The sequence below is a fragment of the Pseudophryne corroboree genome, chromosome 7 (genome assembly GCF_028390025.1).
Source record: "Pseudophryne corroboree isolate aPseCor3 chromosome 7, aPseCor3.hap2, whole genome shotgun sequence".
Taxonomy (NCBI): domain Eukaryota; kingdom Metazoa; phylum Chordata; class Amphibia; order Anura; family Myobatrachidae; genus Pseudophryne; species Pseudophryne corroboree.
Window position 1 is genome coordinate 384,388,844 of NC_086450.1, and position 22,464 is coordinate 384,411,307.

The 22,464-nt window shown below is 46.7% G+C and overlaps 1 protein-coding gene across 1 annotated transcript in view; it reads right to left on the minus strand.

Moving 5' to 3' along the window:
* LOC134945364 (interleukin-4 receptor subunit alpha-like) overlaps positions 1-14,862 on the minus strand; it is a 143,785-nt gene extending 128,923 nt beyond the window's left edge. Inside the window, exon 1 of the mRNA XM_063934582.1 lies at positions 14,680-14,862. The gene's annotated coding sequence lies outside the window, so the exon portion shown is untranslated. The remainder of the gene's footprint in view (positions 1-14,679) is intronic.
* Between the last annotated feature and the right edge of the window lie 7,602 nt (positions 14,863-22,464).

Sequence of the window (22,464 nt, forward strand, 5' to 3'; positions counted from 1 at the left end):
ATTAATCCTATTAAAGGCCAAGATAAACATGGACCCATCTGTACCACTTATATCTTTAATTTAATATACATCCAATCACTTGAATTGATTGCAGCTCTGACCACATATATTTTTGTTTTTATAAATTATTGTATTTCTTAGCAGTCACATCTGTATACATCTGAGGCACACACATTACAATGTGATTGTTCTTGATCGGAACACAGGGGGTGATTCAGATCTGACTGTAGATGTGCTAAATTTTGGTCGCAGAAGCTGCGTGTGACGTCACGCAGCCGCCACGGGCCGACCTTACAGCAGTCTGGACACTCCTGCATTGTCCGGATTACGCCTAACCAACGGCGTTCTAACACCATTGGCACGCCCCCTCCAGCCCCGTGACCGCCTCTACCTGTCAATCAGGCAGAGGCGATCGCAGCCCTGGGCCTCCCGGGTGCACGTGCACACTCCCCATAGGGCTTCACACTGCGATTGCTGCCGCTGCAGTGATCCAGTCTGAATTAGGCCCATAGATCAAAAAGCAAGTGATAGCTTCGGGCACACAAACACAGAACAGAAACATCTTTGCAGTGCATGCTCAATAAAGAAGCAATATATTTACATTATTACCAGTTATTTATATAGTGCGCACATATTACACAGCTCTCTACAGAGAGTATTTCAGTCACTCACATCAGTCCCTGCCCCAGTGGAATTTACAATTATGGCCCTCATTCCGAGTTGTTCGCTCGGTATTTTTCATCGCATCGCAGTGAAAATCCGCTTAGTACGCATGCGCAATGTTCGCACTGCGACTGCGCCAAGTAACTTTACTATGATGAAAGTAATTTTTACTCACGGCTTTTTCTTCGCTCCGGCGATCGTAATGTGATTGACAGGAAATGGGTGTTACTGGGCGGAAACACGGCGTTTCAGGGGCGTGTGGCTGAAAACGCTACCGTTTCCGGAAAAAACGCAGGAGTGGCCGGGGAAACGGTGGGAGTGCCTGGGCGAACGCTGGGTGTGTTTGTGACGTCAACCAGGAACGACAAGCACTGAAATGATCGCACTGGCAGAGTAAGTCTGGAGCTACTCTGAAACTGCTAAGTAGTTAGTAATCGCATTATTGCGAATACATCGGTCGCAATTTTAAGAAGCTAAGATTCACTCCCAGTAGGCGGCGGCTTAGCGTGTGTAACTCTGCTAAATTCGCCTTGCGACCGATCAACTCGGAATGAGGGCCTATATTTCCTACCACGGGGACACACTCAAACACTAGGGTTCATTTATTGACAGAAACCAATTAGCATATTACTGTGTTTTTAGAGTGAAGGAGGACATTGGAGCACCCAGAGGAAACCAATGCAAATCCGAGGAGAACGTGCAAACTCCACACAGATAGTGTATTGGTCAGGAATTTAACTCATGACTTCAGGACTGTGAGGCAGTAACGTAAACTGTTGAGATTAGCTAAAATTGCTACAATTTATGATTATATGATTACAATACACAAACTTCCATTACTTCAAGCCAATCTTTTAGAATGAAAATGTTCCACATAATCCTACTGGATGATTAATTGATTGGTTGATTTGGTAATCTTTATTTCATAGTATTGGATATACTGTTAGTCCGGGTACACACTAGACCGATATCGTCGCAACAAATCATACATAACGCCTAGTACTATGTATGCATGATTTCATCGCTCCCGCAGTCGCTAGCGACATCTTCCGGTTGGTGCACTACCGCCGCTAGACATCACTAGCAACCTAGTGCTGCGTAAATTAAGGATTATTATTATTATCCTTTATTTATATGGTGCCACAAGGGTTCCGCAGCGCCCAATTACAGCGTACGTATGCACATAATCAAAACAGGAAACCAGTGACTTACAGTTGAAGACAATATCGGACAAGTACAGGGTAACTAAGCATAACTACATCAGTAGACGACACTGAGATAAGTATCAGGGTGACCGAGAACTGCAGGATTTGGGCAGTTGAGGATTATTAAAGTAAGAAAAGGATAAGCACATGAGGGAAGAGGGCCCTACTCGAAAGAGCTTACATTCTAAAGGGGAGGGGCAGACAGACAGGGGTGACACAGATGGGGTAGATCGGGCGTGGGACAGAGGGTTAGGATGAGATTTGGCTGGGTTTGGTAAAGAAATGGGTCTTGAGAGCCCGTTTGAAGTTCTGTAGAGAGGTGGAGAGTCTGAGGGGGAGAGGTAGAGAATTCCAGAGAAAGGGAGCAGCACGTGAAAAATCTTGGAGATAGGAGTGGGAGGAAGTAATCAGAAGACAGGAGAGTCGGCGTGCATTAGCAGAGCGAAGAGGACGGGTGGGAGAGTAAACGGAGATAAAGTCAGAGATGTAAATGGGAGAGGAGTGAGTGAGGGCTTTGTAAGTGAGTGTGAGAAGTTTGAATTGGATTCTGAAAGGGAAGGGAAGCCAGTGAAGGGCTTGCAGGAGAGGGGAGGTGGATGTAGTGCGTTTGGTGAGGAAGATAAGCCGGGCAGCAGCATTGATAGATTGGAGTGGAGAGAGGTAATTGTCAGGGAGGCCAGTAAAGGGGGTACACACGGAGAGATCCGTGTTTAAAATCTAAACAATCTGACTAGATTGCTTAGATTTTAAGCACGGATCTGCCGTGTGTATGCCCCCCTGTGATCGTCGGTGATAGATTGAGCCTGCATGCAGGCTCAGTCTAGCGGGTCCCTCACTTCAGCGCTGTGTGAAGTGAGCGGACCCCGTCGTCGCCCCCCCTCCCTCAGCACATCGCGCTGTGCTGAGCGGGGAAAGAGATGTGTGCTGAGCGGTCTGTGTTAAGATCGTTCAGCACACATCTCTCCCGTCAGTACGGCCCTTTAGGAGGAGATTACAGTAATCCAGTCTGGAAATAATCAGTGTGTGGATAATGGTCTTGGTGGCATCCTGGGGGAGAAAGGGTCTGATCTTTGAAATGTTTTTGAGATGGAAATGACAAGTTTGTGAGAGGTGCTGAATGTGTGGTTTGAAGGAGAGGGAGGAGTCAAGGATTACGCCAAGACAGCGTACTTGGGGGCTAGAGGAGTCATGCCGTCAATGGATAATGAGATTGTGGGAGGTGAGGTTGTGCGGGAGGGTGGGAAGATGATCAGCTCATTCTTGGACATATTGAGTTTAAGAAAGTGCTGGGACATCCAGGAAGAGATAGCAGAGAGACAGTTGGAGGTACGAGTGAGGAGAGCCAGGGAGAGATCAGGGTAGGAAAGATAGATTTGAGTGTCATCAGCATAGAGGTGATATTGGAAGTTAAAAGAACTAATGAGTTCACCTAAAGAGGACGTATAGAGAGAGAATAGGAGAGGAACAAGAACAGAACCTTGGGGGACACCAACACTTAGTTGAAGTGGGGGGAGGCAGTGTCATGAGAGAAGACAGAGAAAGAACGATCAGAGAGGTAGGAGGACAGCCAGGAGAGGGCAGTATCACGCAGACCAAGAGAGTGAAGGATTTGCAGAAGGAAAGGGTGGTCCACAGTGTCAAAAGCAGCAGAGAGGTCAAGAAGAATTAGCAGAGAGTAATGACCCTTAGATTTGGTTGCACACTTTTGTGAGGGCAGTTTCAGTGGAGTGGGGAGAACGGAAACCAGACTGGAATGGGTCAACAGTGAGTGGGAGGAAAGAAAGGCAGTGAGGCGGCTATAGACAATACACTCAAGGAGTTTGGAGGCAAAAGGGAGGAGAGAGATGGTTCGATAGTTGGAGAGGGTGTTTGGATCAAGGGTAGGCTTTTTAAGAATAGTGGAGACGAGTGCATGCTTGAAGGCAGAGGGGACAGTGCCTGATGAGAGGGAGAGATTGAGAAGGTGGGCAAGATGGGAACAGGCAGGAGAGAGGTAGCGGAGGAGGTGGGAGGGGATAGGGTCGAGTGGGGAGGTTGTGGGGGGGGGGGGGACAGATGAGGGGCCATGACTTCCTCACCAGATACATGAGAGAAATATGTCAGAGTTGGTGAGAGGGAAGTGGAGGGGTGGCAAGGGATGGGTGGTGGCTGGTTGCTGGTCTGGTGGGATGTGATGTCCTGACGTATGGAGTCAATCTTGGATGTAAAATAAGTGACAGATTCATGAGCAGAAAATGAGGAAGGGAGAGGAGGTGGTAGTGGGCAGAGGAGGGAGTTGACAGTGGCAAAGAGGCGCCAGGGGTTGGAAGACTGGGTAGAGATGAGAATTTTGAAGCATGATTGTTTAGAGAGGGAAAGGGCAGCACTGAAGGATGAGAGCATGAATTTGAAATGGAGGAAGTCTGCTTTAGAGAGTGATTTCCTCCACTCAGCAGTACATGAGCTTTTTTGAAGATATCTGGTGCATTTGGTGTGCCAGGGTTGAGGTGTTAATCTGCGAGGGTGAATAGTGGTTGGTGGAGCAACAGAGTCAAGAGCAGAAGTAAGAGATGCATTGTATAGGGATGTAGCTTGTTCAGGGCATGTGTGAGAGAGAATAGGAGAGAGAAGCGAGTCGAACAGGGAGGATAAGGATGAGGTGTCAATAGCCTCAATGTTACGCTTAGTGATGGTAGCCTTAGGAGAGAGAGATGGGGAAGCAGTGATAGATAAGTTGAAAGAGATCAGGTGGTGGTCAGAGACGGAAGAAGGGGAATTGGAGAAGTCAGAAATATTGCAGCAGTGAGTAAAAACCAGATACAGTGATCTCCCATTCACATGGGAGGGTGAAGTGGTCCACTGGGAGAGACCAAGTGAAGAGATGAGGTTAAGGAGTTTAGAGTAGAGATGAGCGGGTTCGGTTTCTCTGAATCCGAACCCGCCAGAACTTCATGTTTTTTTTCACGGGTCCGAGCGACTCGGATCTTCCCGCCTTGCTCGGTTAACCCGAGCGCGCCCGAACGTCATCATGACGCTGTCGGATTCTCGCGAGGCTCGGATTCTATCGCGAGACTCGGATTCTATATAAGGAGCCGCGCGTCGCCGCCATTTTCACACGTGCATTGAGATTGATAGGGAGAGGACGTGGCTGGCGTCCTCTCCGTTTAGACACTTGATTTACTAATTTTGGGGAGCATTAGGAGTACTCAGTAGTGTACAGTGCAGAGTTTTGCTGATAGTGACCAGTGACTGACCACCACTTTTATTTATAATCCGTTCTCTGCCTGAAAAAAGCGATACACAGCACACAGTGACTCAGTCACATACCATATCTGTGTGCACTGCTCAGGCTCAGGCCAGTGTGCTGCATCATCTATTATCTATATATAATATTATATATCTGTCTGACTGCTCAGCTCACACAGCTTATAATTGTGGGGGAGACTGGGGAGCACTACTGCAGTGCCAGTTATAGGTTATAGCAGGAGCCAGGAGTACATAATATATTATATAGTGAGTGACCACCAGACACACAGTGCAGTTTATTTAATATATCCGTTCTCTGCCTGAAAAAAGCGATACACACAGTGACTCAGTCAGTCACATACCATATCTGTGTGCACTGCTCAGGCTCAGGCCAGTGTGCTGCATCATCTATATATATTATATATCTGTCTGACTGCTCAGCTCACACAGCTTATAATTGTGGGGGAGACTGGGGAGCACTACTGCAGTGCCAGTTATAGGTTATAGCAGGAGCCAGGAGTACATAATATTATATTAAAATTAAACAGTGCACACTTTTGCTGCAGGAGTGCCACTGCCAGTGTGACTAGTGACCAGTGACCTGACCACCAGTATATATAATATTAGTAGTATACTATCTCTTTATCAACCAGTCTATATTAGCAGCAGACACAGTACAGTGCGGTAGTTCACGGCTGTGGCTACCTCTGTGTCGGCACTCGGCAGCCCGTCCATAATTGTATATACCACCTAACCGTGGTTTTTTTTTCTTTCTTTATACATACATACTAGTTACGAGTATACTATCTCTTTATCAACCAGTCTATATATTAGCAGCAGACACAGTACAGTGCGGTAGTTCACGGCTGTGGCTACCTCTGTGTCGGCACTCGGCAGCCCGTCCATAATTGTATATACCACCTAACCGTGGTTTTTTTTTCTTTCTTTATACATACATACTAGTTACGAGTATACTATCTCTTTATCAACCAGTCTATATATTAGCAGCAGACACAGTACAGTGCGGTAGTTCACGGCTGTGGCTACCTCTGTGTCGGCACTCGGCAGCCCGTCCATAATTGTATATACCACCTAACCGTGGTTTTTTTTTCTTTCTTTATACATACATACATACTAGTTACGAGTATACTATCTCTTTATCAACCAGTCTATATATTAGCAGCAGACACAGTACAGTGCGGTAGTTCACGGCTGTGGCTACCTCTGTGTCGGCACTCGGCAGCCCGTCCATAATTGTATATACCACCTAACCGTGTTTTTTTTTTCTTTCTTTATACATACATACTAGTTACGAGTATACTATCTCTTTATCAACCAGTCTATATATTAGCAGCAGACACAGTACAGTGCGGTAGTTCACGGCTGTGGCTACCTCTGTGTCGGCACTCGGCAGCCCGTCCATAATTGTATATACCAGTGACCTAACCGTGGTTTTTTTTTCTTTCTTTATACATACATACTAGTTACGAGTATACTATCTCTTTATCAACCAGTCTATATATTAGCAGCAGACACAGTACAGTGCGGTAGTTCACGGCTGTGGCTACCTCTGTGTCGGCACTCGGCAGCCCGTCCATAATTGTATATACCACCTAACCGTGTTTTTTTTTTCTTTCTTTATACATACATACTAGTTACGAGTATACTATCTCTTTATCAACCAGTCTATATATTAGCAGCAGACACAGTACAGTGCGGTAGTTCACGGCTGTGGCTACCTCTGTGTCGGCACTCGGCAGCCCGTCCATAATTGTATATACCACCTAACCGTGGTTTTTCTTTCTTTCTTTATACATACATACTAGTTACGAGTATACTATCTCTTTATCAACCAGTCTATATATTAGCAGCAGACACAGTACAGTGCGGTAGTTCACGGCTGTGGCTACCTCTGTGTCGGCACTCGGCAGCCCGTCCATAATTGTATACTAGTATCCAATCCATCCATCTCCATTGTTTACCTGAGGTGCCTTTTAGTTGTGCCTATTAAAATATGGAGAACAAAAATGTTGAGGTTCCAAAATTAGGGAAAGATCAAGATCCACTTCCACCTCGTGCTGAAGCTGCTGCCACTAGTCATGGCCGAGACGATGAAATGCCAGCAACGTCGTCTGCCAAGGCCGATGCCCAATGGCATAGTACAGAGCATGTCAAAACCAAAACACCAAATATCAGTAAAAAAAGGACTCCAAAACCTAAAATAAAATTGTCGGAGGAGAAGCGTAAACTTGCCAATATGCCATTTACCACACGGAGTGGCAAGGAACGGCTGAGGCCCTGGCCTATGTTCATGGCTAGTGGTTCAGCTTCACATGAGGATGGAAGCACTCAGCCTCTCGCTTGAAAACTGAAAAGACTCAAGCTGGCAAAAGCACCGCAAAGAACTGTGCGTTCTTTGAAATCCCAAATCCACAAGGAGAGTCCAATTGTGTCGGTTGCGATGCCTGACCTTCCCAACACTGGACGTGAAGAGCATGCGCCTTCCACCATTTGCACGCCCCCTGCAAGTGCTGGAAGGAGCACCCGCAGTCCAGTTCCTGATAGTCAGATTGAAGATGTCAGTGTTGAAGTACACCAGGATGAGGAGGATATGGGTGTTGCTGGCGCTGGGGAGGAAATTGACCAGGAGGATTCTGATGGTGAGGTGGTTTGTTTAAGTCAGGCACCCGGGGAGACACCTGTTGTCCGTGGGAGGAATATGGCCGTTGACATGCCAGGTGAAAATACAAAAAAAATCAGCTCTTCGGTGTGGAGGTATTTCACCAGAAATGCGGACAACAGGTGTCAAGCCGTGTGTTCCCTTTGTCAAGCTGTAATAAGTAGGGGTAAGGACGTTAACCACCTCGGAACATCCTCCCTTATACGTCACCTGCAGCGCATTCATAATAAGTCAGTGACAAGTTCAAAAACTTTGGGTGACAGCGGAAGCAGTCCACTGACCAGTAAATCCCTTCCTCTTGTAACCAAGCTCACGCAAACCACCCCACCAACTCCCTCAGTGTCAATTTCCTCCTTCCCCAGGAATGCCAATAGTCCTGCAGGCCATGTCACTGGCAAGTCTGACGAGTCCTCTCCTGCCTGGGATTCCTCCGATGCATCCTTGCGTGTAACGCCTACTGCTGCTGGCGCTGCTGTTGTTGCCGCTGGGAGTCGATGGTCATCCCAGAGGGGAAGTCGTAAGCCCACTTGTACTACTTCCAGTAAGCAATTGACTGTTCAACAGTCCTTTGCGAGGAAGATGAAATATCACAGCAGTCATCCTACTGCAAAGCGGATAACTGAGTCCTTGACAACTATGTTGGTGTTAGACGTGCGTCCGGTATCCGCCGTTAGTTCACAGGGAACTAGACAATTTATTGAGGCAGTGTGCCCCCGTTACCAAATACCATCTAGGTTCCACTTCTGTAGGCAGGCGATACCGAGAATGTACACGGACGTCAGAAAAAGACTCACCAGTGTCCTAAAAAATGCAGTTGTACCCAATGTCCACTTAACCACGGACATGTGGACAAGTGGAGCAGGGCAGGGTCAGGACTATATGACTGTGACAGCCCACTGGGTAGATGTATGGACTCCCGCCGCAAGAACAGCAGCGGCGGCACCAGTAGCAGCATCTCGCAAACGCCAACTCTTTCCTAGGCAGGCTACGCTTTGTATCACCGCTTTCCAGAATACGCACACAGCTGAAAACCTCTTACGGCAACTGAGGAAGATCATCGCGGAATGGCTTACCCCAATTGGACTCTCCTGTGGATTTGTGGCATCGGACAACGCCAGCAATATTGTGTGTGCATTAAATATGGGCAAATTCCAGCACGTCCCATGTTTTGCACATACCTTGAATTTGGTGGTGCAGAATTTTTTAAAAAACGACAGGGGCGTGCAAGAGATGCTGTCGGTGGCCAGAAAAATTGCGGGACACTTTCGGCGTACAGGCACCGCGTACAGAAGACTGGAGCACCACCAAAAACTACTGAACCTGCCCTGCCATCATCTGAAGCAAGAAGTGGTAACGAGGTGGAATTCAACCCTCTATATGCTTCAGAGGTTGGAGGAGCAGCAAAAGGCCATTCAAGCCTATACAATTGAGCACGATATAGGAGATGGAATGCACCTGTCTCAAGCGCAGTGGAGAATGATTTCAACGTTGTGCAAGGTTCTGATGCCCTTTGAACTTGCCACACGTGAAGTCAGTTCAGACACTGCCAGCCTGAGTCAGGTCATTCCCCTCATCAGGCTTTTGCAGAAGAAGCTGGAGGCATTGAAGAAGGAGCTAAAAGGGAGCGATTCCGCTAGGCATGTGGGACTTGTGGATGCAGCCCTTAATTCGCTTAACAAGGATTCACGGGTGGTCAATCTGTTGAAATCAGAGCACTACATTTTGGCCACCGTGCTCGATCCTAGATTTAAAGCCTACCTTGGATCTCTCTTTCCGGCAGACACAGGTCTGCTGGGGTTGAAAGACCTGCTGGTGACAAAATTGTCAAGTCAAGCGGAACGCGACCTGTCAACATCTCCTCCTTCACATTCTCCCGCAACTGGGGGTGCGAGGAAAAGGCTCAGAATTCCGAGCCCACCCGCTGGCGGTGATGCAGGGCAGTCTGGAGCGACTGCTGATGCTGACATCTGGTCCGGACTGAAGGACCTGACAACGATTACGGACATGTCGTCTACTGTCACTGCATATGATTCTCTCAACATTGATAGAATGGTGGAGGATTATATGAGTGATCGCATCCAAGTAGGCACGTCACACAGTCCGTACTTATACTGGCAGGAAAAAGAGGCAATTTGGAGGCCCTTGCACAAACTGGCTTTATTCTACCTAAGTTGCCCTCCCACAAGTGTGTACTCCGAAAGAGTGTTTAGTGCCGCCGCTCACCTTGTCAGCAATCGGCGTACGAGGTTACATCCAGAAAATGTGGAGAAGATGATGTTCATTAAAATGAATTATAATCAATTCCTCCGCGGAGACATTGACCAGCAGCAATTGCCTCCACAAAGTACACAGGGAGCTGAGATGGTGGATTCCAGTGGGGACGAATTGATAATCTGTGAGGAGGGGGATGTACACGGTGATATATCGGAGGGTGAAGATGAGGTGGACATCTTGCCTCTGTAGAGCCAGTTTGTGCAAGGAGAGATTAATTGCTTCTTTTTTGGGGGGGGTCCAAACCAACCCGTCATATCAGTCACAGTCGTGTGGCAGACCCTGTCACTGAAATGATGGGTTGGTTAAAGTGTGCATGTCCTGTTTTGTTTATACAACATAAGGGTGGGTGGGAGGGCCCAAGGACAATTCCATCTTGCACCTCTTTTTTCTTTTCTTTTTCTTTGCATCATGTGCTGATTGGGGAGGGTTTTTTTGGAAGGGACATCCTGCGTGACACTGCAGTGCCACTCCTAGATGGGCCCGGTGTTTGTGTCGGCCACTAGGGTCGCTAATCTTACTCACACAGTCAGCTACCTCATTGCGCCTCTTTTTTTCTTTGCGTCATGTGCTGTTTGGGGAGGGTTTTTTGGAAGGGCCATCCTGCGTGACACTGCAGTGCCACTCCTAGATGGGCCCGGTGTTTGTGTCGGCCACTAGGGTCGCTAATCTTACTCACACAGCTACCTCATTGCGCCTCTTTTTTTCTTTGCGTCATGTGCTGTTTGGGGAGGGTTTTTTGGAAGGGACATCCTGCGTGACACTGCAGTGCCACTCCTAGATGGGCCCGGTGTTTGTGTCGGCCACTAGGGTCGCTTATCTTACTCACACAGCGACCTCGGTGCAAATTTTAGGACTAAAAATAATATTGTGAGGTGTGAGGTATTCAGAATAGACTGAAAATGAGTGTAAATTATGGTTTTTGAGGTTAATAATACTTTGGGATCAAAATGACCCCCAAATTCTATGATTTAAGCTGTTTTTTAGTGTTTTTTGAAAAAAACACCCGAATCCAAAACACACCCGAATCCGACAAAAAAAATTCGGTGAGGTTTTGCCAAAACGCGTTCGAACCCAAAACACGGCCGCGGAACCGAACCCAAAACCAAAACACAAAACCCGAAAAATTTCAGGCGCTCATCTCTAGTTTAGAGGCAGGTGATTTTGTGGGGTTATCGATAGGGATTTTGAAATCACCTAAGATAATGGAGGGAATGTCAGAAGAGAGGAAGTGAGGAAGCCAGGAAGCAAAGTTGACAAGGACTTTGGAGGAAATGCCAGGTGGACGGTAAATGACAACAACTCGATGATTAGTAGGTTGGTAGAGGCGTATCGCATGGACCTCAAATGTAGAGAATGTAAGGGATGGTTCTGGAGGTATAAGTTGGCATGTGTAGGTATAGGGTAAAAAGGATCCCAACACCACCACCATGGTGACCCCTGGGGCGGGGTGTTTGTGCAAATGTGAGGCCCCCAGCAGAGAGTGCAGCAGGAGAAGTGGTGTCTTAGGGAGTAATCCAGGTTTCTGTAATGGACAGGAGGTGCAGGGAATTGGAAATGAAAAGGTCATGAGTGGGGGCCAGTTTGTTGCAAACAGGTCTGGCATTCCAGAGGGCACAGGATAGGCGCCGGGCGGTAGAAGTTTGTGGGAGATATGTGTATGAGATTATCAGGGTTGCTGGAGCGTTGAGGTAAGATTGATTTGGAAGGATGGAATGATATGTCATTCCGTCCATCATATTTGTACGTTCAATCCACGCTGGTCCGTGCTGAAGAAAGATCGTTCCAACCACCTTCAGTACCCTGGTCCCGCAGTTGGCTTAATGGGTCCGGTAATACAGCAAAACTGCACTCTAATACAGGTGTACTACGAGTGGCCGGCTGTCGGGATCCCGGCGCCCAGCATACCGACGCCGGGATCCCGACAGACGGAAAATGCCGGCAGTAGGGTAAGCGCAAAAGATCCCCTTGCAGGCTCACTGCACTCGCCACACAGTGGGCACGGTGGTGCGCTACGCACGCCTCGCTATTTATTCTCCCGCCAGGGGTGTCGTGGACACCCCAAGAAGGAGAATAGTTGTCGGTATCCCGGCGGTCGGGATCCCGGCGCCAGTATGCTGAGCGCCGGGATCCCGATAGCCGGTATATCGAGCATCACCCCTCTAATACACTAAGTCCACATCAATAAATCAGGGATGATAACAAAAACTAAGATGTCATTTTTTTTAAACCCAAATTTAAAGTGCACAATACAATAAAGTAAGTACTGGTATCCCTTTAAACTTAATAGTTTGGCATTTATTAAAGTGAATGTCACCAGCATATAGTGACTGACTAAACAGTTCATACTTGCCTACCTGACCCTCTCCATGAGGGACAAAATGCTCTGTTTCTGGACTTTCCTGGTAATGTATGATTGCCATCACCTGTGGTGAGCTAGTTAATTGATAAGAAAGGTGTTTCACCACAGGTGATGGCAATCATACATTACCAGGAAAGTCCAGGAACAGAGCATTTTCTCCCTCATGGAGAGGGTCAGGTAGGCAAGTATGACTAAACCTATCAATCACATACCCCCCCAACATGACCCTCTCCAGGAGGGACACAATGCTCTGCTTCTGGACTTCCCACTTCAGAGCCGGCCCTAGGCATAGGCAAACTAGGCAATTGCCTAGGGCATTTGATATGCCTAGGGGCATCATCAGCTTCTGCTGATTAAAATGATATGTGGCATGCCTATATTCTGTATGTAGCATTTCATATGCAGATACAGCCACAGTCTCACACAGTATATAGGCATGCTGCATATCAGTTTAATCAGCAGAAGCTGCTTGTGCATCCTAGCCACATAGCAATGCAAATAAGATGCATTTTCATTAAAAAAAAGTGCCCGACGTTAGCATTGATGCAAGATTTGTGAGAACACATCTGTATCCAAGCAGAGGCAGAGGTCGCAGTGTTAGTGGCAGTGTGAGTGCTGTGTGCATGTGAGTGGGTTGGTTGTGCAGTAGTGTTCAGAATATGTGTAAGGAGCATTATGTGTGTCATGTAAAAATGCATTAATAATGTGCAACATATGTGTAAAGGGCCACTATGTGTGTCATTATGTGTATAAGGGCATTAATAATGTGCGGCATATGTGTAACATGGTACTACTGTATGTGTGTCATTATGTGTATAGGGGCACTAATAATGTGCAGCAAATGTGTAGGGGGCACTATGTGTGTCATTATGTGTATAAGGGCATTAATAATGGAAGAAGATGCCCCTTTTTGGGCTGTGCGTCAAATGTGCAAACTGTTCCTATTTAAAATATAGGGGGTACAAGGACTGCTAAGGGTGAGGGGTGATTGTGCTGGGAAAGACATGAAAGGTCAGAGGCAGAACCAGCAGTGGTGCTAGGGGGCACCAGCCAAAATCTTGCCTAGGGCATCATATTGGTTAGGGCCGGCTCTGTCCCACTTAGTGTATGATTGCCGGCAGCTGCCTGTGTTGAACAGGTTAATGGATAAGAAAGGTGTTTCACCACAGGTGATGGCAATCATGCATTAAGAGGGAAGTCCAGGAACAGAGCATTGTGTCCATCCTGGAGAGGGTCAGGTTGGGTGGTATGCAATCATCTGTATTGGTGTGTACACACGGTGAGATATTTTCTTACGATTTTGACTATATAGTCAAAATCGTAAAAAAAAAGTTAGTGCCGATCCAAGGTGAAAGTCACCTTGCGATGCCGATGCGCGTTCCCGCGCGGTCGGCATCGCAAGCCTAGATAGACTGTGCAGGTAAGTCAATTTTGACTATCTCATAGAAAAGATAGTCAAAATTGATACTTAGCCAAAATCGCACATAGTCAGTATCGCAAGCACAGTCATTATGTGCATGCGATGCCGACCTAGCCCCTGTCGCACAGTGAGAATCAGGGTTAGCCCGAATCTCACCGTGTGTATGCACCTTCAGAGCAACAGTCACAACCTCATTAACAATATTCACAAAAAGTACTGTACCAGAAGACATGTATTCAGACCATACTTGCCTACTCTCCTGGAATGGCCGGGAGGCTCCCGAAAATCGGGTGACCCTCCCGGCCCCCCGGAAGAGCAGGCAAGTCTCCCGATTTGCGGGGTCCCCCCTGCCCTTCCGCCCACTTAGTGTGTAAAGTGGGCGGTCCGGGCAGTCGATGACGCGATTCTTGCTGAATCGCGTCATCATAGCCACGCCCCCTGCAGTGTAATGCCGTTGATCGCGGCATTACAGAGCGGGGGGGGCCTTAAAGGAGGTGCCACTGTGACCCCGCCCTTGCTCCGCCCCATCCCACCCTTACTCCACCCCTGTCCCGCCTCCGGCCACCCCCTCCTTTACATCACAGCCTCCCCTGCCCGCCCGCTGAGCCGACCTAGCTGCTCTCTCCCGCAGAGAGCAGCCAGAATGTCGGTAAGTATGATTCAGACGCATTTTATACCAACACATATAATAAGTGCAAAGCATTCTTATTCACATTTATTTATATAGAGCTGGCATATGCCCTAGTGCTGTAAAAAAATCAATCTCTAATCAGTAATCCCACCAGGCTTCTTTCCAAGAAGCAGCATTTGTCAGCACACTGTCAGTAGATCAGAATGACACTTGATAACTTACCTTGCATTACGGTCACCTGGCTGGGGAGAGTTAGATGAGGCTGTGGTCTTCTCCTATGGACAACAGATGTCTACTCTGCCGTTCTTATCATTGTGCTGCACGTATTTCCTCTTCAGCTCAAAGGCAGGATAGTCCAGCCTACTGTGCACAGAAGTTCTTTTTCCTGCTGTACTTTGTAATCACATAGTTTCCCAGCACTGACACAGTCATTGTGGGCAGGGACAGAATACAGACTGAAAACATTTACTCATCCAGCTAGGAAATGAGTGCCTCACACTCTGCTGGCTCACAGAGAAGTGCAGTTCCTAATAAGTCATACCTGCAGCATTGCACCATGCCGCTTTTTACACTACTGTACAGGTCTTTTTTGGAACATAAAAATGACATGACAAACATTTCAGCACTTGACCAACTATGTACTGTATACCTGTAATTAGGTAGGCTGGGACAGAGGGCCTGATTTATAGATGGTCGGAACGAGGCTGAAGTTAGCTTCTTATTCGGCCAGCTTCTTATTCACTTCTTATTCAAGCTCCAGCTTCTTATTCACTTCTTATTCGAACTCCAGCTTCTTATTCAGATCATTCAGTTTCGCAAGGGTTAATAAGTCTTCTGTCACAAATTTGACACCTGAAATCAACAGAGTAGGGTCCCTTGCATGTGACCCACTTGTATTTTGCCTGGCCCAACACTGTTTTGGGCATGAAATACACTGGCAAAGTGGGCACACACACCATATTTTGCCATTTTGAATAAGTAGCTGTAGTTTTGCAAGGGTTAACTAGTCTTGGGCCACAAATTTGACACCTGAAATCAACAGAGAGTGGTCACTTGCATGTGACCCACTTGTATTTTGCCTGGCCCAACGCTGTTTTGGGCATGAAATACACTGGCAAAGTGGGCACACACACCATATTTTACCATTTTGAATAAGTAGCTGTAGTTTTGCAAGGGTTAACCAGTCTTGGGCCACAAATCTGACAGCTGAAATCAACAGAGGGTGGTCACTTACATGTGACGCAGTTGTATTTTGCTTGGCCCAACGCTGTTTTGGGCATGAAATACACTGGCAAAGTGGGCACACACACCATATTTTGCCATTTTGAATAAGTAGCTGTAGTTTAGCAAGGGTTAACTAGTCTTGGGCCACAAATTTGACCCCCATAAACAACAGAGGGTGGTCACTTACATATGACGCAGTTGTATTTTGCCTGGCCCAACGCTGTTTTGAGCATGAAATATACTGGCAAAGTGGGCACACACCATATTTTACCATTTTGAATAAGTAGCTGTAGTTTTGCAAGGGTTAACCAGTCTTGGGCCACAAATTTGACACCTGAAATCAACAGAGGGTGGTCAGTTACATATGACCCACTTGTATTTTGCTTGGCCCAATGCGGTTTTGGGCATGAAATACACTGGCAAAGTGGGCACAAACACCATTTTATAAATTGCCATTTTGAATAAGTAGCTGTAGTTTTGCAAGGGTTAATTAGTCTTGGGCCACAAATTTGACACCTGAAATCAACAAAGCGTAGTCACTTACATATGACCCACTTGTATTTTGCTTGGCCCAACGCTGTTTTGGGCATGAAATACACTGGCATAGTGGGCACACACACCATATTTTCCATTTTGAATAAGTAGCTGTAGTTTTGCAAGGGTTAACCAGTCTTGGGCCACAAATTTGACACCTGAAATCAACAGAGGGTGGTCAGTTACATATGACCCACTTGTATTTTGTTTGGCCCAACACTGTTTTGGGCATGAAATACACTGGCAAAGCGGGCACACACACCATATTTTCCATTTTGAATAAGTAGCTGTAGTTTTGCAAGGGTTAACCAGTCTTGGGCCACAAATTTGACACCTGAAATCAACAAAGGGTGGTCAGTTACATATGACCCACTTGTATTTTGCTTGGCCCAACGCTGTTTTGGGCATGAAATACACTGGCAAAGTGGGCACACACACCATATTTTGCCATTTTCAATAAGTAGCTGTAGTTTTGCAAGGGTTAACTAGTCTTGGGCCACAAATTTGACACCTGAAATCAACAAAGGGTGGTCAGTTACATATGACCCACTTGTATTTTGCTTGGCCCAACGCTGTTTTGGGCATGAAATACACTGGCAAAGTGGGCACACACACCATGATTTGCTATTTTGAATAAGTAGCTGTAGTTTTGCAAGGGTTAACCAGTCTTGGGCCACAAATTTGACACCTGAAATCAACAGAGGGTGGTCACTTACATATGACCCACTTGTATTTTGCTTGGCCCAACACTGTTTTTGGCATGAAATACACTGGCAAAGTGGGCACAGACACCATTTTATAAATTGCCATTTTGAATAAGTAGCTGTAGTTTTGCAAGGGTTAACTAGTCTTGGGCCACAAATTTGACCCCTGAAATCAACAGAGGGTGGTCACTTACATATGACCCACTTGTATTTTGCTTGGCCCAACGCTGTTTTTGGCATGAAATACACTGGCAAAGTGGGCACACACACCATGTTTTGCTATTTTGAATAAGTAGCTGTAGTTTTGCAAGGGTTAACTAGTCTTGGGCCACAAATTTGACCCCTGAAATCAACAGAGAGTGGTCACTTGCATGTGACCCACTTGTATTTTGCCTGGCCCAACGCTGTTTTGGGCATGAAATACACTGGCATAGTGGGCACACACACCATATTTTCCATTTTGAATAAGTAGCTGTAGTTTTGCAAGGGTTAACCAGTCTTGGGCCACAAATTTGACCCCTGAAATCAACAGAGAGTGGTCACTTGCATGTGACCCACTTGTATTTTGCCTGGCCCAACGCTGTTTTGGGCATGAAATACACTGGCATAGTGGGCACACACACCATATTTTCCATTTTGAATAAGTAGCTGTAGTTTTGCAAGGGTTAACCAGTCTTGGGCCACAAATTTGACACCTGAAATCAACAGAGGGTGGTCAGTTACATATGACCCACTTGTATTTTGCTTGGCCCAATGCGGTTTTGGGCATGAAGTACACTGGCAAAGTGGGCACAAACACCATTTTATAAATTGCCATTTTGAATAAGTAGCTGTAGTTTTGCAAGGGTTAATTAGTCTTGGGCCACAAATTTGACACCTGAAATCAACAAAGCGTAGTCACTTACATATGACCCACTTGTATTTTGCTTGGCCCAACGCTGTTTTGGGCATGAAATACACTGGCAAAGTGTGCCCACACACCATATTTTACCATTTTGAATAAGTAGCTATAGTTTTGCAAGAGTTAACTAGTCTTGGGACACAATTGTGAGACCTGCAATCAACAGAATGTGGTCACTTACATATCACCCACTTGTATTCTGCTTGGCCCAACATTGATTTGTGAATGAATTACGCTGGGAAAGTAGGCACAACCACCATATTATGATTTACCATTTTGAATATGTAGCTGTAGTTTTGCAAGGGTTAACTAGTCTTGGGCGACATATTTGATACCAGAAATCAAGGGTTAGATTAGCTCCTTATCGCACAGGGGAGTCATAGAGAGTCTATGTTGCGTTAAAGTTGTCTGAAGTCAGCTCTTATCCTTGCTTGAAGGAAGCTATACTCAGCAGGATTGGGGTGACGGGTCCCAGCAAAGCCCAAGAATATTATGAGTTGCAGCTGAACCCATCTGAGCCTCCAGTGGTCAAACTGGCATAATTGGCCAAACTGAGTAAAACCTGGTTACAGATAAAAACTCTTCTCAGTGGGTAGTGGAAGTGATGGCTCTAGACCAGGCTATACGGGTATCAGACCGTGGTGTAAAACACTGGGCCTTTGCAGGCTGACCCCAGACAATTGAGGAGCTAGCAGTGGTGATTGAGAGGTACCTGACCCTGGGAAATTTTAATAAAGCCAAGCAAGGGTTACAGCCAGTACATAAGCCCAATACCCAGATCCCCATTGTTAAACCAAACAGCCCGTCTCCAGTCATATGTTTTGAGTGCAGAGAGCCCAGTCATGCACAGCGGTACTTCCTAAAGCAGGGTGAGCTAGTGGATTGCAGCTCAGGGAAAACAGTACAACCTGTATTCAGTATGGCGCCTGGAATTATTTCCCCAGCTGAAACTACCATTTCATCTGATGGTACAGATTGAAGGCTGGGATATCTGGGCCTTGGTTGATACTGGCAATGAATTGTCTATCATCTCTGCTAACCTGGTTCTTCCCGGGTCTGGCCAGGTTGTGCTTCTGGTAAAGATGCTATGTATACTTGGTGACATAGAAGAATGCCCATGAGTGCACCTGCCGGTGGTGATTAAAGTAAGACCAGTAAAAATGGTAGTCACAGTAGCTTCCAAACCTCTTTATCCACTAATCCTGGGCCAGGACTTCCCACTGTTGCAGGAGTTTGTTACCTGGCATGACATTGGCAGACAGACAAAGGTTAAGCTGTCGCAGGGGCCAAGATCTACTGGAAGCCAAGGTTGTATGACTGTAAACCCCTCTCTTGCCAGTGAGATTGAGACACATTAGTCCCCCATTTGCGAAAGAGTGTCTTTGCAGGACTTTAGGCGAGATCAACATAACGATGGCAACTTGTCTAATACTTTTTAAAATGTGGTAGTGGTAAATGGTAAGGTAAACTCTGCTTTACCACCTGAAGGTGTACCTTACTTTATGTGAAAAACATTTTTTTTTTACCTTGTAACTTATTTGCAAGGTAAAAGGGTAGACCAGTTGCTGATTCCCCGAAAACACGAGCAGCTGGTACTGAGGGCGGCTCACATGCATTTATGGGGTGGCCATTTAGGGGAGAGGAAAACTCTCCAGCTATGTTTCTCCTGGCCAGGCATTCATGCTGCAGTAAAAGAATATTGTCAGGAATGCCCAGTGTACTAAAAGAATGCACCCCAGACAGAATTTAGGGCGACCTTGGTTTTCCTGACTATAATTTCCATGCCTATTCAGCCAATTTTTATAGATCTGATAGGGCCAGTAGAAAAATCGGATCATGGGCATCAGTATATATTGGTGACGGTGGACTACTCCACCGGGTACCCGGAGGCCATACCACTATGTAACATGAAATCTAGCACTATTGTCCAGGAGTTCTTGATGCTGTATACCCGTCTAGGAATACCAATAGAGGTCCTGACCGACTAAGGTACCCCTTTTGTGTCTAAATTAATGAAATACCTGTGTCGCCTGTTAAAGGTGGATAGAATTACCATTTCGGTTTACCACCCGCAGACAGACGGCTTGGTTGAATGCTTTAACAGAACCCTTATGCAGATGATGAAAAGGGCAGTGTCACAGGAGAAGCGAGATTAGGACCTACTCTTACCTTAGCTAATGTTGGCAGTTTGAGAGGTACCCCAAGCCTCTTTTATTATTATTATTATTATTATTATTATTATTATTATTATCCTTTATTTATATAGAGACTTTATATAGAGACTGTATGGGGTTTAGACCCTTCAAACTCCTCTATGGTAGACAACGCAGAGGGATACTAGATCTATTAAAAGATAGGTGGGAGCAGCAATTGTCCCAAGGGGATGCGGTTAAGATCCCGCCGGACGGAATCCCGGCGGTTGAAATACTGACGCCGGAACCCCGACCGGCACAATCCCGACATATTCTGCCTCCGTGGGTGTCCACGACACCCATAGAGGGAGAATATAAAAGTGTGCTGAGCATAGCAAAGCACCGTGCCTGCAGCGTGGCGAGCAAAGCGAGCCCACAATGGGCTGCGTTCTGCTCGCCACCCCTGTCGGGATTGTGTGGTCGAAATTCCGGCGTCAGTATTTCGACCGCCGGGATCCCATCCTGCGGGATTTAGTACTGATCCCGTCCCAAGAGCCTAACATCGTTCAGTTTGTGTCCCAATTATATGGCTGTCTAAGGCAAATTGCGCCACTTCTGACCAAGCATATGGCAAGAGCTCAACAGGATCAAAAACGCAGTCATGGCGTTACTGCTGTCAACCGGACTCTCAATAGGGGCAACAAGGTACTGATACTTGTGTCTAGGTACGGCAGGAAGGTAGAAGGAAAGAGGTAAAAGTCTACCATGTGAATTTGTTGAAGCCTTGGAAAGTGCCAGTCATCCCTCTTTAGTGGCCATGAAAACCCCAGAATGTCAGGTGCCTACTGAAGTAACTGAGTCCTAGCCAGAAACAAGAAGTGGTAAACTTAGTAGCACAGTACCAGGTTGTGTTCTCTGCCCTCCTGGGGAAAACTCAAATCATACAGCATGACAGTGTTACTCCACCCAGGGGGGTGATAAAACAAAGGCAATATTGTATATCTGAGGCCCAACAGGCAGCAGTAAAACGGGAACTGGAAGTGATGCGGCGCTTGGGGGTCACAGAGTAGTCAAACAGTGAATGGAATAATCCCATTTTTTTTTAGAGCCCAAGCTTTTTGGAGCTTTGAGATTCTGTAATGACTTCAGAAAGTTAAATAAAGTTCCTCGGTTTGATTCCTATCCTATGCCCCGGGTTTATGAACTTAGCAATAAGCCTGTATCTAACTACGCTAGATTTACTGAAGGGGTACTGGCAAATTCCTCTGATGGAAGCTGCCAAAGCAACAACAGCCTTCTCTACCACAGTGGGTTTGTTCCAGTCGCACCTTCCAAAGGTGGATGCAGTGTTACAGTCTCTACAGGCACAAGGGTTCACAGCTAACCTGGAGAAGTGTGCCATCATATCTGTGGAGGCAAAGTATCTGGGGTATATTGTATGCCAAGGGTAAGTTAAACCTCAACCTGGCAAGGTGGAAGCAGTCTTCACATGGCCTAAGCTAAAATGTATGTCGCAACTCAGGATATTCTTTGGTCTGGTGGGCTATTATCGTAGGTTCAGGGGTGGAACTTGCAGCGGTGCAACCGGCAGGGCCCCTCCACGATGAAGGGGCCCACAGCCGGAGGCACTACAATGAGTGAGACTGACTCATTACATGCCACCTGCCGGCGCGCTGCAAGCCGCCGCTTCCCCTTAACAGAATGAGGCTGAGCTGCAGTCTGGCCAGAGGGGGAGGAGGATGCAGTGGAGGAGTCTGGAGAAGGAGAAGGGGCCATCTTCCCCTCTCATTCACGGGCAGCCCAGCTGTTTCTTTTTGCTACCGGAGCCGGAGCATCACGTGACCATGCGGCTAAACTGTAGAGTTAGTGCAGCAGCATTCCTTGTAAAGGCGGTAAGGCAGCTGTGTGTTTATTTATTTTTATTTTATTATACATTTTTCTAATTGTACATTTCATCCTGCAAACTCAGAATCGCGGACCTCGAAGAGGCGGAGCCTACATTGAGGGGGCGGAGATTGGGAGGTGGTGGTCTCTCTGCAAATAGTAATGGTGACTGTGCAGTGACATATAACATACAGCACAGCATAGAGTGACCCCACTAAGGCAGCCAGGCACAGGGTCATGTGTTGTCACCCAGGGTGCATGTGCTGGCTGCATGATGCATAGTGTGGACATCTGTCTCCATGGGCCTTGTGTATCCTTGTACAAAGGAATTGTCCCATTTTTATACAGTGAGAAGTCTTCTGAGTTTTTGTGGGAGTTGGATACAATTGGCCGACAGTTATCATATTGATATTCATTATGTCGACATAAAGAACTGTCAACAAACAGTCCCTTGTGATATAGCAGTTTCGTACTTTATACCGGTGACAGCAGTGCCTTTTTCTGGATCACATTGCATTGGCGATGTCTCAGCAGTGTTCTGGTGAGTATTTTCCCCATTATCCCTAATCCCTAAACCTTTCCCTAGTAGCTAACCTTAACCTTTACCCCTCCCCACAGCCTAACCCTA